General features: G+C 38.2%; 1 non-coding gene across 1 annotated transcript; it reads left to right on the plus strand.

Annotated features, from left to right (window-relative positions):
- The first annotated feature begins 3,994 nt into the window (after positions 1–3,994).
- TRNAW-CCA (transfer RNA tryptophan (anticodon CCA)) lies at positions 3,995–4,067 on the plus strand. Its single transcript has one exon. It is a non-coding gene; the product is annotated as a tRNA-Trp (tRNA).
- Positions 4,068–10,260: the final 6,193 nt, after the last annotated feature.

Consider the following 10,260-nt stretch of genomic DNA (forward strand, 5'->3'; position numbering starts at 1 on the left):
TCCCATCCCTAGATAGTTCAAAGAGATGAATTGATTTTATTCTTGCCATCCTCCTGCTCTCATGTGAAAGGGAAAGTGTTAGTCACTCAGTCCTGTCCAAATCTTTGTGACCCCATGCACTGTAGTCCACCAGGCTCCTCTGTCCATGGAATTCTCCAGACAAGAATACTAGAGTGGGTAGCCATTCCTTCTTCCAGAGGATCTTCCTGACCCAGGGATGGAACCCAGGTCTCCTTGCTCTCTGGGGGCACACAAAATAAATGTAGGACTTTTTCACCTTGAGAGACACCTCAGTATTTGATAACAGTGATCATGTCTTCATTACATTTCTTTCTTTCCTACCCCAGGCTTCTCATTGCCTTTAGATGTTCATCTTGCCATTGAGTTACACATTATATTATTTATCCAACAATTAATTTACATAAGTAACACAATCACATATTTTTACATAAGTTTTGTCAACTAAAAAAGATGTGCAACTTGAGAGTTGTGAGTTAAGTTTTATTTGGGGCAAAATGAGGACTGCAGCCTGGGAGGCAGCATCTCAGATGGCTCTGAGAGACTGCTCCAAAGCAGCCGTGGGGGAGGTCAATACATATGGTTTTGGTGAAGGGGGAGTTAATACCATGAAGCACTCATTTTACAAAAGCTTTTTTGTTATTCATGAGGATCTGATGTCACCATGAAGGGATTTAGTTCTTCTCTAGATATGAGGAGATGCAAGGATTGAGATCATAAAATCCTTCCTAAAAACATCCGACTATCTAAAGACCTGTTCCACCAGATTCCCTGGAGCACAGAATGCCTCAGTCTTCCCTGAACTCCCTCAAGGGTTGTTGAAGGTCAACAGCTATAGCAGCCCGGGGCTCAATCTCCATAGAGGCAGATGGCAAATGTCTTTGTTGTTTGGTTGTTGGCAATGCTCTTGGTAAGTGCCAGTTTGTAGTTGACAGTTTAAACAATAGAGGCCAAATCCAGAATAAAATGCTAAAATCCCTCTCCATTACCCTTCATCCCACAACTTCCTATGTTTCTCTTCAGAATGAAACACTTGTTTTAACAGTTTGATGTAGCTCTTTCCAGCTTTTTCCCCCCCAAACATTTATATTCTATATGAGTATGTACACAGAATGTTGCAGTTTGTACTTGTTTTTATTTAACAGGAATTATATTACAGGTTTTATAGATTTCCATTGATTTATATACTTCCATTGAGCACTAGTTTTAGAGATGATAGTATAGCATAACTTACAGACATAGTTCATTCTCTTTAATGGCTGCAAAAGTATCTCATAGTATGACTGCATCATAATTTACTGAACATTTCTTTATGACTAGCTCTTTAAGTGCTTTTCAGTTTTTCACTGTTACAACCAAGGCTGAAATAAATATCTTTGTCCATGTATCTTTGTACATATGTTCAGATATTTCTTACAAGATAGATTCCTAGCAGTAAAATTGCTTATTAGAATGATAAACTTATAGAGTCTATTTTAGCAGCCTCCTATTATTTCTATAGTCTTGGTGCTAATTTGCAAACCTGTAAAGAACAGAAACAGTCATCCATTTTCACATGACCACATATCTTCGTCTAAGATGACTGATAGAGAAAGTGGTAGTAGGAACTATCAGTACAAGAGAACATAGGCTATACGGCATAGGCTTCAGGGCCAGACGGTGGTGAGTTCTATGTTGAACCTGAAGAGATGGTAACCTACATTATGCAGTAGTGAAGCAAGTGGTCAAGCTACTTCCCTGATAACTTGGAAAGCAGCTAATATATCAAATGAACTGAGGGCTTTAGGCAAGGATGTTGGAAGCAGTATGCTAGTAGCAAGCCTTGGTGTTATTGACTCGAGGTGACAAAATGCTAGAGTAAAGAGATGAACTCATAAAACGACTGATGCCTTAAAGGGACTAGAGTCTAAAAATTCCAAGATTGCAAACTGAAAGATACAAACAGCTCTTTTTCATCTTCAGTTCTTTGAACAATGAAGACCATTAACATGTAGTCTTGTCCAAAAGCAAGGCACGCACTCAGCACCCTGAGGCAAGGCATTAAGAAGAACCTAGTATCCTATGTGCAACATTCCTAGAAAAACGCACAAACTGAACGCACTGTGACTAAACAGACAAACCCAAACTGATACATATTCAACTAAACAACCGACTCATGCTCTTCAAAAATAATAATGGCGTTAAAGACAAAGAGAGGACACAAAAGACACATGACAATTAAATGCAGTCTGTGGTACTAGATTAGACAAATAACATCATTGGAATAATTGGATAAACTTGAACATGGAGGATATATAAGAATAGTACATCAATGTTAAATTATCTGAATTTGACTATTATACTGTGGCTATATAAGAATATATCTTCATTACACACTGAAATACTTGAGTACAATATCATCAAAGCAACTTCCTCTCAGATGGTTCAGCAATTATGATGTATGTGTGTGTCTAAAGCTGCTGCTGCTAAGTCGCTTCAGTCATGTCCGACTCTGTGTGACCCCATAGACAGCAGCCCACCAGGCTCCCCCGTCCCTGGGATTCTCCAGGCAAGAACACTGGAGTGGGTTGCCGTTTCCTTCTCCAATGCATGAAACTGAAAAGTGAAAGTGAAGTCGCTCAGTCATGTCCAACTCTTAGCGACCCCATGGACTGCAGCCTACCCGGCTCCTCTGTCCATGGGATTTTCCAGGCAAGAGTACTGGAGTGGGGTGCCATTTCCTTCTCCTGTCTAAAGTTAGCAAGTAAGAAATATCTAAAGAGAGAGAGAATGTGAATGTGACAAAATATTAATAATTCATGAATCTAAGAAAAGGATATATGGGGATTTTTATACTATTCTTACTACCTTTGTATAAATTTGAAATTTGTGGGGAAAAAAAAAAAACCTAAACCTTGGAACAAGGTCACAAAATCTTAGACCTGCTACCTTTCATTAAAAATCTCTGAATAAAATAGCACTTGATAAATCATTAAATTGGATGTGACTTAAGGAAATGAGAATAAGGGTGTGGTTCTTCCACAGAAGTTCAATACCCTTAAGATGTTCATGTATAGAAATAATTTGGGCTGTCACTATTGGCATATGGAGTGGAGTGAAATCAAATAGATAAAAGCCAACTAACATTTTGATGAGTCCTACTGTCACAGAAATGCCAGCCTTGCCTGAGAATCTGATGGATCAAAGCTCAGAACCATCTTGTCCCCAACCCTCCAGGAGCAAGAAATAGGCAGAGAAAGATGCTCAGCCTCTCAAGAGGGTTTATTCCTCAATGCTCTTTTCAGATGTGGTTAAGGAGAATATTGGAGCATGGACTTCCTGGAGCATGGAGCTAAAAGGCTTAGAAAGTGATGAATCTGGACCCGAACAAGGAATGTCCCTGTCCCCCTTTTATGGAACCCTTGCAACAGTTGTACAATTTGACTTTAGAATGGCCATGGAAAACTAATTGCTATGAGCCTCCGTCTTTCTGAATGTGGATGTTCATGGTGGTTATTCAGTTCTGGTCTCACTATTGTTTGCTGAGTTTGGGATGTATAATGTGTCCTTTTGCTTCACAGGACTCTTGGCCAATAGAAAGCATGAGAGGAAAAAAATAACATGCAATTCTGAACTTTGAGCCTAATATAGCGATTTCCAGGCAGTTGGGAGTTGTTTCTCTTGGGAAAGGAGTGATGAGGAGATTCTGCATAAGAAGAGGGCTGATAAGTCTGTTGGATTATATCATCTTAAAAATATTCACCGAGCCCTTTAATAAAATTAGATATCTAGCCTATTGATGCTGGGTTAGCCATTTGCTTTCCTTTGGTAAGGTAAGTATGAGCAAAAAGGATGTGTGCTATTTCTGAATGAAAATTTTAACAGTCATATCCACTTTTGACAATCTCTCTTTTCCTTCTTGCAGGAGACCAAAATTTCCCAGGTGGAAGTTGCTCTGTCAGTCTGAGCGAACTATGTAAAGATAATATGGGAGATTTCCCTGATGGTCCAGTGGCTAAGACTCCATGCTCCCAATGCAGGAGGCCTGGGTTCCATCCCCAGTCAGGGAACTAGATCCTGCATGCTGCAACTAAGACCTGGTGCAGCTAAATAAATAAATAAATACATATTTGTAACAAAGAAGCATGGGATGGCCTTTAGCCAAATCATGACAGACATGTAATTTGAGAAAGAAATAAACCCTGAAGACTATAAAATAAATATTTTGAGGTTGATTTTTTTTTAATCACAAAATAACTTAGCCTAGGTTGACTGATACTGGAATGATAACAATTGAAGTGTTTAAATATTCTCAAATTACGAGTTTATGTATAAATTTTATACTTCATTGTTCACAGTATATTCTTAAGGATAACCATTAAAAATAGAAGTGATATATGTACCGTCTAGTGAGAAGAATAAAAAATAAAGTTTCAATCAAATTTTTTAAAGATCAGGAAAAAAAGAAAAAATCATAAAATAAAAATAAGAGAAATAAAAGGAACAACATGGTAGAAAATGTACCAGTATAACAATAATGCAAAATATCATTATGTGAAAAATATGATGAAACAATATCACCATTTAAAAGACAAACACTGTCATATCATATCAAATTAAATAAAATCCAACTAAAACCTGTTTGCGGTCAGCACACCTAAAAGATACAGAAAATCTGAAAGTCAAAGGACAAAAAATTGTAGATCAGACAATAAACCAAAGGAAACTTGCAGTAATTGCATGTTAATGCAGACATTATTCAGACAAAATAGACTTTAAAACAAAAAGCATTACTGGGGGAGAGAGTTTACATACATGGTGATAAAATTTTTAATTCACTAGAGGACACAGCAGTCCTTAACAGTATGTACCTTATAATGTAGCTTCAGAAATAGAAAGCAAAGATTCATAAAACGGCTGGAAGAATTTGACAAACTCTCCATATTAGTGAGCTATTTAAGCATACTTCCTTTGGGACTTCCCTTGCGGTCCAGTGGTTAAGGCTTCACTTTCCAATGCAGGGGTTTGAAGGTTTGATCCCTGGCTAGAGAGCTAAGAACCCATATACCTCATGGCCAAAAAACCAAAACATCAAACAATATTGCAATAAATTCAATAAAGAATTTAAAAACGGATCATATTTTTAAAAATCTTTTAAAAAACACATTTTTCGATTGCTTACAGAATCAAAAGAGAAATAAAATTATTTTAAAATATAAAATAAATGTTTTGTCAAGCAATGAGAATGTTTACAAAAATTGATCACACATTAGGTATAAAGCATGTTTCAGCAAAATACAAAGGACTGGTATCATACAAATAATCCCCCCTTTTTTTTTTCAAATCCACACTTTTGTTTATTTACTTTTCAGTAAGTTTAAGTCTTTGAGAGGTACAGCAGCACAAAGATTCTGTGTCCAACGGCCTTAGCAAGAAAACTGCTTTGGAATTGGGCATGAGCCATGACACTTTCCATGATTGTGAGTTAATAATACTTTTTCCCAGATTGCTCTGAGTTTGTTCAGTTTTCCACTGGGAGTTACTGTGTTCTTTGCTTTGTACACATAAGTATGTCTCTTGTCTAGACAGGATTCAGTTTCACCTTGAGCATGAACATCTTCAATTAAAAAACAAAAAATGCTGGGTGCTGTCTTGGTCCAGAGACCCTGCTGAGAACCAGCAACAACGGCCTTGAACCACAGCCTTCCAGACACCCTTCTTGTTTAGAAGTCCTTTTCCCAACAGGTGTCCACAGGCACCAATGTGCTTTTAAGAGCCAGGTAATGCCATTTAATACAATACATTTTAGAAATCAATACTAAAGAAAGAAAGAAATTCTCATATGTTTAGAAATTTAAAACACACTTTTGAAGCATTTTTAAGTCATGGAATAAATAAAAATGGATTAAAAAAAAAAAGCCTAGAACTGAATGACAATTAAAATACTGTGTATCAAGCAGGAGGAATAGAGTAATTGCTATGTGTGAGGCAAATTTACAAGCTAAAATACCATGTTTTGAAAAGAAGGGAGAATAAAAAGTAACAAAATATGAGCTTATGAAATTAGAGCAAAACAACTGAATAAATGGATAGTCAATTAAGTAAAAACGATCATCAAAGCCAAAAATTGCTTCACTGAGAAATCTAATAAAATTCACATAATCTCTGGCAATAATGACCAAGAAAACAGAGGGAAGATACCAAGAAACAATATTAGAAATAAAAAAGGTAATTCAAAAGACAAGACAAAATGAAGTTTATGTCAACAGATTTGAAATTTGGATAAAATGTGTAAAAAAAATTCTTTAAAAAATAGCTTACAAAAACTGAAACCAGGAAAAAATAGAAAGACTGGTAATTCCTAATATACTACACAGGCAGAAATGGTAGTTATCTCACCACAGAAAATGTTTTCCAAGCAAATATGAACTTTTCAAGGAAAGTTCATTAGACTTTATACAAACTATTCTAGAGTACTGACAAAGAGGAAATATTCCCAATTCATTCTATGAGGCTGGTGTAATATTGAACTGTAATATTTTCTAAAAGACTAATATTGGAAAGAAATACGGTCTGCCTTCCTGCTTGCAGGTTCTGCATCTCTGGATTGTTGGTTTTAGTCGCTCAGTCATGTCTGACTCTTTGCCACCCTGTGGACTGTAGCCCACCAGGCTCCTCTGTTCATGGGATTTCCCAGGCAAGAAATCCACTGGAATGAGTTGCCATTTCCTTCTCCAGGGGATCTTCCCGACCCAGGGATTGAATCCGTGTCTCCTGAATTGGCATGCAGGTTCTTAGCCCCTGTGCCACCTGGGAAGCCCTACATCTCTGCACAGAGGGGGCTAGACTGTACTGTATTATTTTATGTACGCAGCTTGAACATCTGCAGATTTTAGTATCAATGGGGGTCCTGGAACCAGTATCCCCACAGATACTGAAGGGCAATTGTATTATAGGCCATATTCATACATAAATATAGATGCAAAAATTCTAAAAAAAATAACAGCAAATTGAATTCAGCAGCATTAAAAAAAGATCTAATGAGGGAGTTGGGGTTATTCCAGGGTTTAAGTGGTTTCACATGGGAAAATCTATATGTGGAACAAATGCAGAAGGAATGACAATTAGAAAATTATAATTGTGTAACTCTTAATAAAGTAATGGAACTCAGCAGTGATCATCAACAGATACTACAGCCATTAGGTGGAAGATTGGTAGGAAGTGTATAATGGAAGGACCATCCTAACTCCACTGATCAATACTGCCTTGACTTAAAGCAAGACAACAGGATGTGATAGGAGATTCACCACATCACCTGGAAGTATTCTTAACAAAACTGAGCCTGTGCCTAGAATCTTCTATGTTAACTATCAGTTTATAGGAATAGAGGAGAACAAGTTAAAAGACAATACAAAGATGCAAGCAGCCAAATCTCTTACCTAATTTCTACAAGGGAGTGACATAAAAAAAGAAAGAACCATTTTTATAGAATTTTTTTTAATAGAAGCAATGAAATGAAACAAAAATGTCATTCAGGTGCATCCCACACATATTCACACTGGAGTATGTTGATGTATGGACTCATCTTGAGGAACTATCTAAAATTAATGTAAAAAGACTTCAAAAAACACATTTACCTAGCCTTATAGAGATTTTGAAGGAGTGATGCTAAAGCTGAAACTCCAGTACTTTGGCCACCTCATGCGAAGAGTTGACTCATTGGAAAAGACTCTGATGCTGGGAGGGATTGGGGGCAGGAGGGGAAGGGGACGACAGAGGATGAGATGGCTGGATGGCATCACTGACTTGATGGACGTGAGTCTGAGTGAACTCTGGGAGTTGGTGATGGACAGGGAGGCCTGGGGTGCTGCAATTCATGGGGTCGCAAAGAGTCAGACACGACTGAGTGACTGAACTGACTGACTGATTGATAGAGATATAGAGTGCCTGCCTGAGCTTCCCTGATGGCTCAGCAGTAAAAAGTCTGCAGGCAATGCAGGAGACACAGGAGATGCAGGTTTGATCCCTAGGTCTGGAAGATCTCTTGGAGGAGGTAATGGCACCCCACTCCAGTATTCTTGCTAGAAAAATCCCATGGACAGAGGAACTTGGCTGCCTATAGTCCATGGGGTGGCAGTCAGATTCAACTGAAGTGACTAAATGCTCACAAACACATAAGGATTTAGATTAAAACACTTATGCATATTCCTAGGAAGATACATTTACACATTACCACATAGGTTACGACTGAGCGACTGAACTGAACTGAACTGAACTGAAGATAGGTTAAATTATGGATTTTTTTTTCAATAACATTTAGCGCATAGATCTATATCTTATCCTCAAAGAGTTAGAAATAGAGAAATTGGCATGTGACACTTGTATAATCGCACGCACACAGACACTGATATATTTGCACATTCTTAGTGATGACAGATGGAGAAGGCAATGGCACCCCACTCCAGTACTCTTGCCTGGAAAATCCCATGGACGGAGGAGCTGGGTAGGCTGCAGTCCATGGGGTCTCGAAGAGTCGGACACGACTGAGCGACTTCACTTTCAATTTTTACTTTCATGCATTGGAGAAGGAAATGGCAACCCACTCCAGTGTTCTTGCCTGGAGAATCCCAGGGAAAGGGAAGCCTGGTGGGCTGCCGTCTATGGGGTCGCACAGAGTTGGACACGACTGAAGCAACTTAGCAGCAGCAGCAGCAGTGATGACAGATACTATGCACATACATACTCAAGTGTATTTAGAATTACAGACCTAGTACAAATAAATTTACATCATCCTGCTTGACAAGATGCACAGATACACTTGAATAATATTAAACAAGTTCCAGATCAGCCACACACACAAATATACATATATCTTTGTTGTTGCTCAGTTGCCCAGTTGTGTCTGACTCTTTGCCACCCCATGGACTGCAGCACACCAGGCCTCCCTTGTCCTCACCATTTCCCAAAGTCTGCCCAAGTTCATGGCCATTGAGTCAGTGATGCCATCCTGCCATCTCATCCTCTGACGCCCTCTTCTCCTTTTGCCCTCAATCTTTCCCAGCATCAGGGACTTTTCCAATGAGTCATTTGTTCACATCAGATGACCAAAATACTGGAGTTTCAGCTTCAGCATCAGTCTTTGCAATGAATATTCAGGGTTCATTTCCCTTACAATTGACTCATTTGATCTCTTTGCTGTTCAACGCCATCATATCTATATCTATATCTATCTATCTATATATATATATCTTCAGTTCAGTCACTCAGTCATGTCTGACTCTTTGTGACCCCATGAATCACAGCATGCCAGGCCTCCCTGTCCATCACCAACTTCTGGAGTTTACCTAAACTCATGTCCATCAAGTCAGTGATGCCATCCAGCCATCTCATCTTCTGTCATCCCCTTCTCCTCCTGCCCCCAATCCTCCCAGCATCAGGGTCTTTTCCAATGAGTCAACTCTTAACATGAAGTGGCCAAAGTATTGGAGTTTCAGCTTCAGCATCATTCCTTCCAATGAACACCCAGGACTGATCTCCTTTCGGATGGATTGGTTGGATCTCCTTGCAGTCCAAGGGACTATATATATATATATCTTACATAGTGCCAAATATGTATCTTTATACAAAATCCCATACAGATATACGGGGAGCTCTGTTTACATAATTCTATACTGATAGTGACACACATTTACAAGTTTCCATATAGAAACAGAAGTTAGTGCTTTAAATAACATTGATACCATACTAAGCTAGGTTGTTAATTCTAAACATATAAAGTTATAGATACTAATTGATATATGTGATCTTTGAAGATATATTTATGTGCGTTAAAGAGATAAATTTACTGGTATGGCAACATTCTGTAATACTAAGTAGATACCCATATGTTTATAGAACACTATATAGAGATTATTCATGTATTAGCATTCTATATGTCAAGCCACATAAATTGGAGTAGATATCATTGTATAATCTGATATGGAATCAGAGGAAAAAAAGTTTGGATCATCCTCTAGAATCATGGGTATATTTCCATAATTTTAAGAAAATGCCCCTTTGCATAATTCATTTTGCAAATAATCCCTTTGCATAATCCCTTCTGAAGATACAGATATATCCACATAATCCATTACAGGAGCAGACTTCTGTGTAAATGTCTACATATCCCTATATAGATAGACACATATGGTGGTGATGGTCGTTTAGTCACTAAGTTGTGTCCAACTCCTGAGACTCCATGGAGTATAGCCTGCCAGTGTCCTC

This window comes from Bos javanicus, chromosome 21 (genome assembly GCF_032452875.1).
Source record: "Bos javanicus breed banteng chromosome 21, ARS-OSU_banteng_1.0, whole genome shotgun sequence".
Lineage (NCBI taxonomy): Eukaryota > Metazoa > Chordata > Mammalia > Artiodactyla > Bovidae > Bos > Bos javanicus.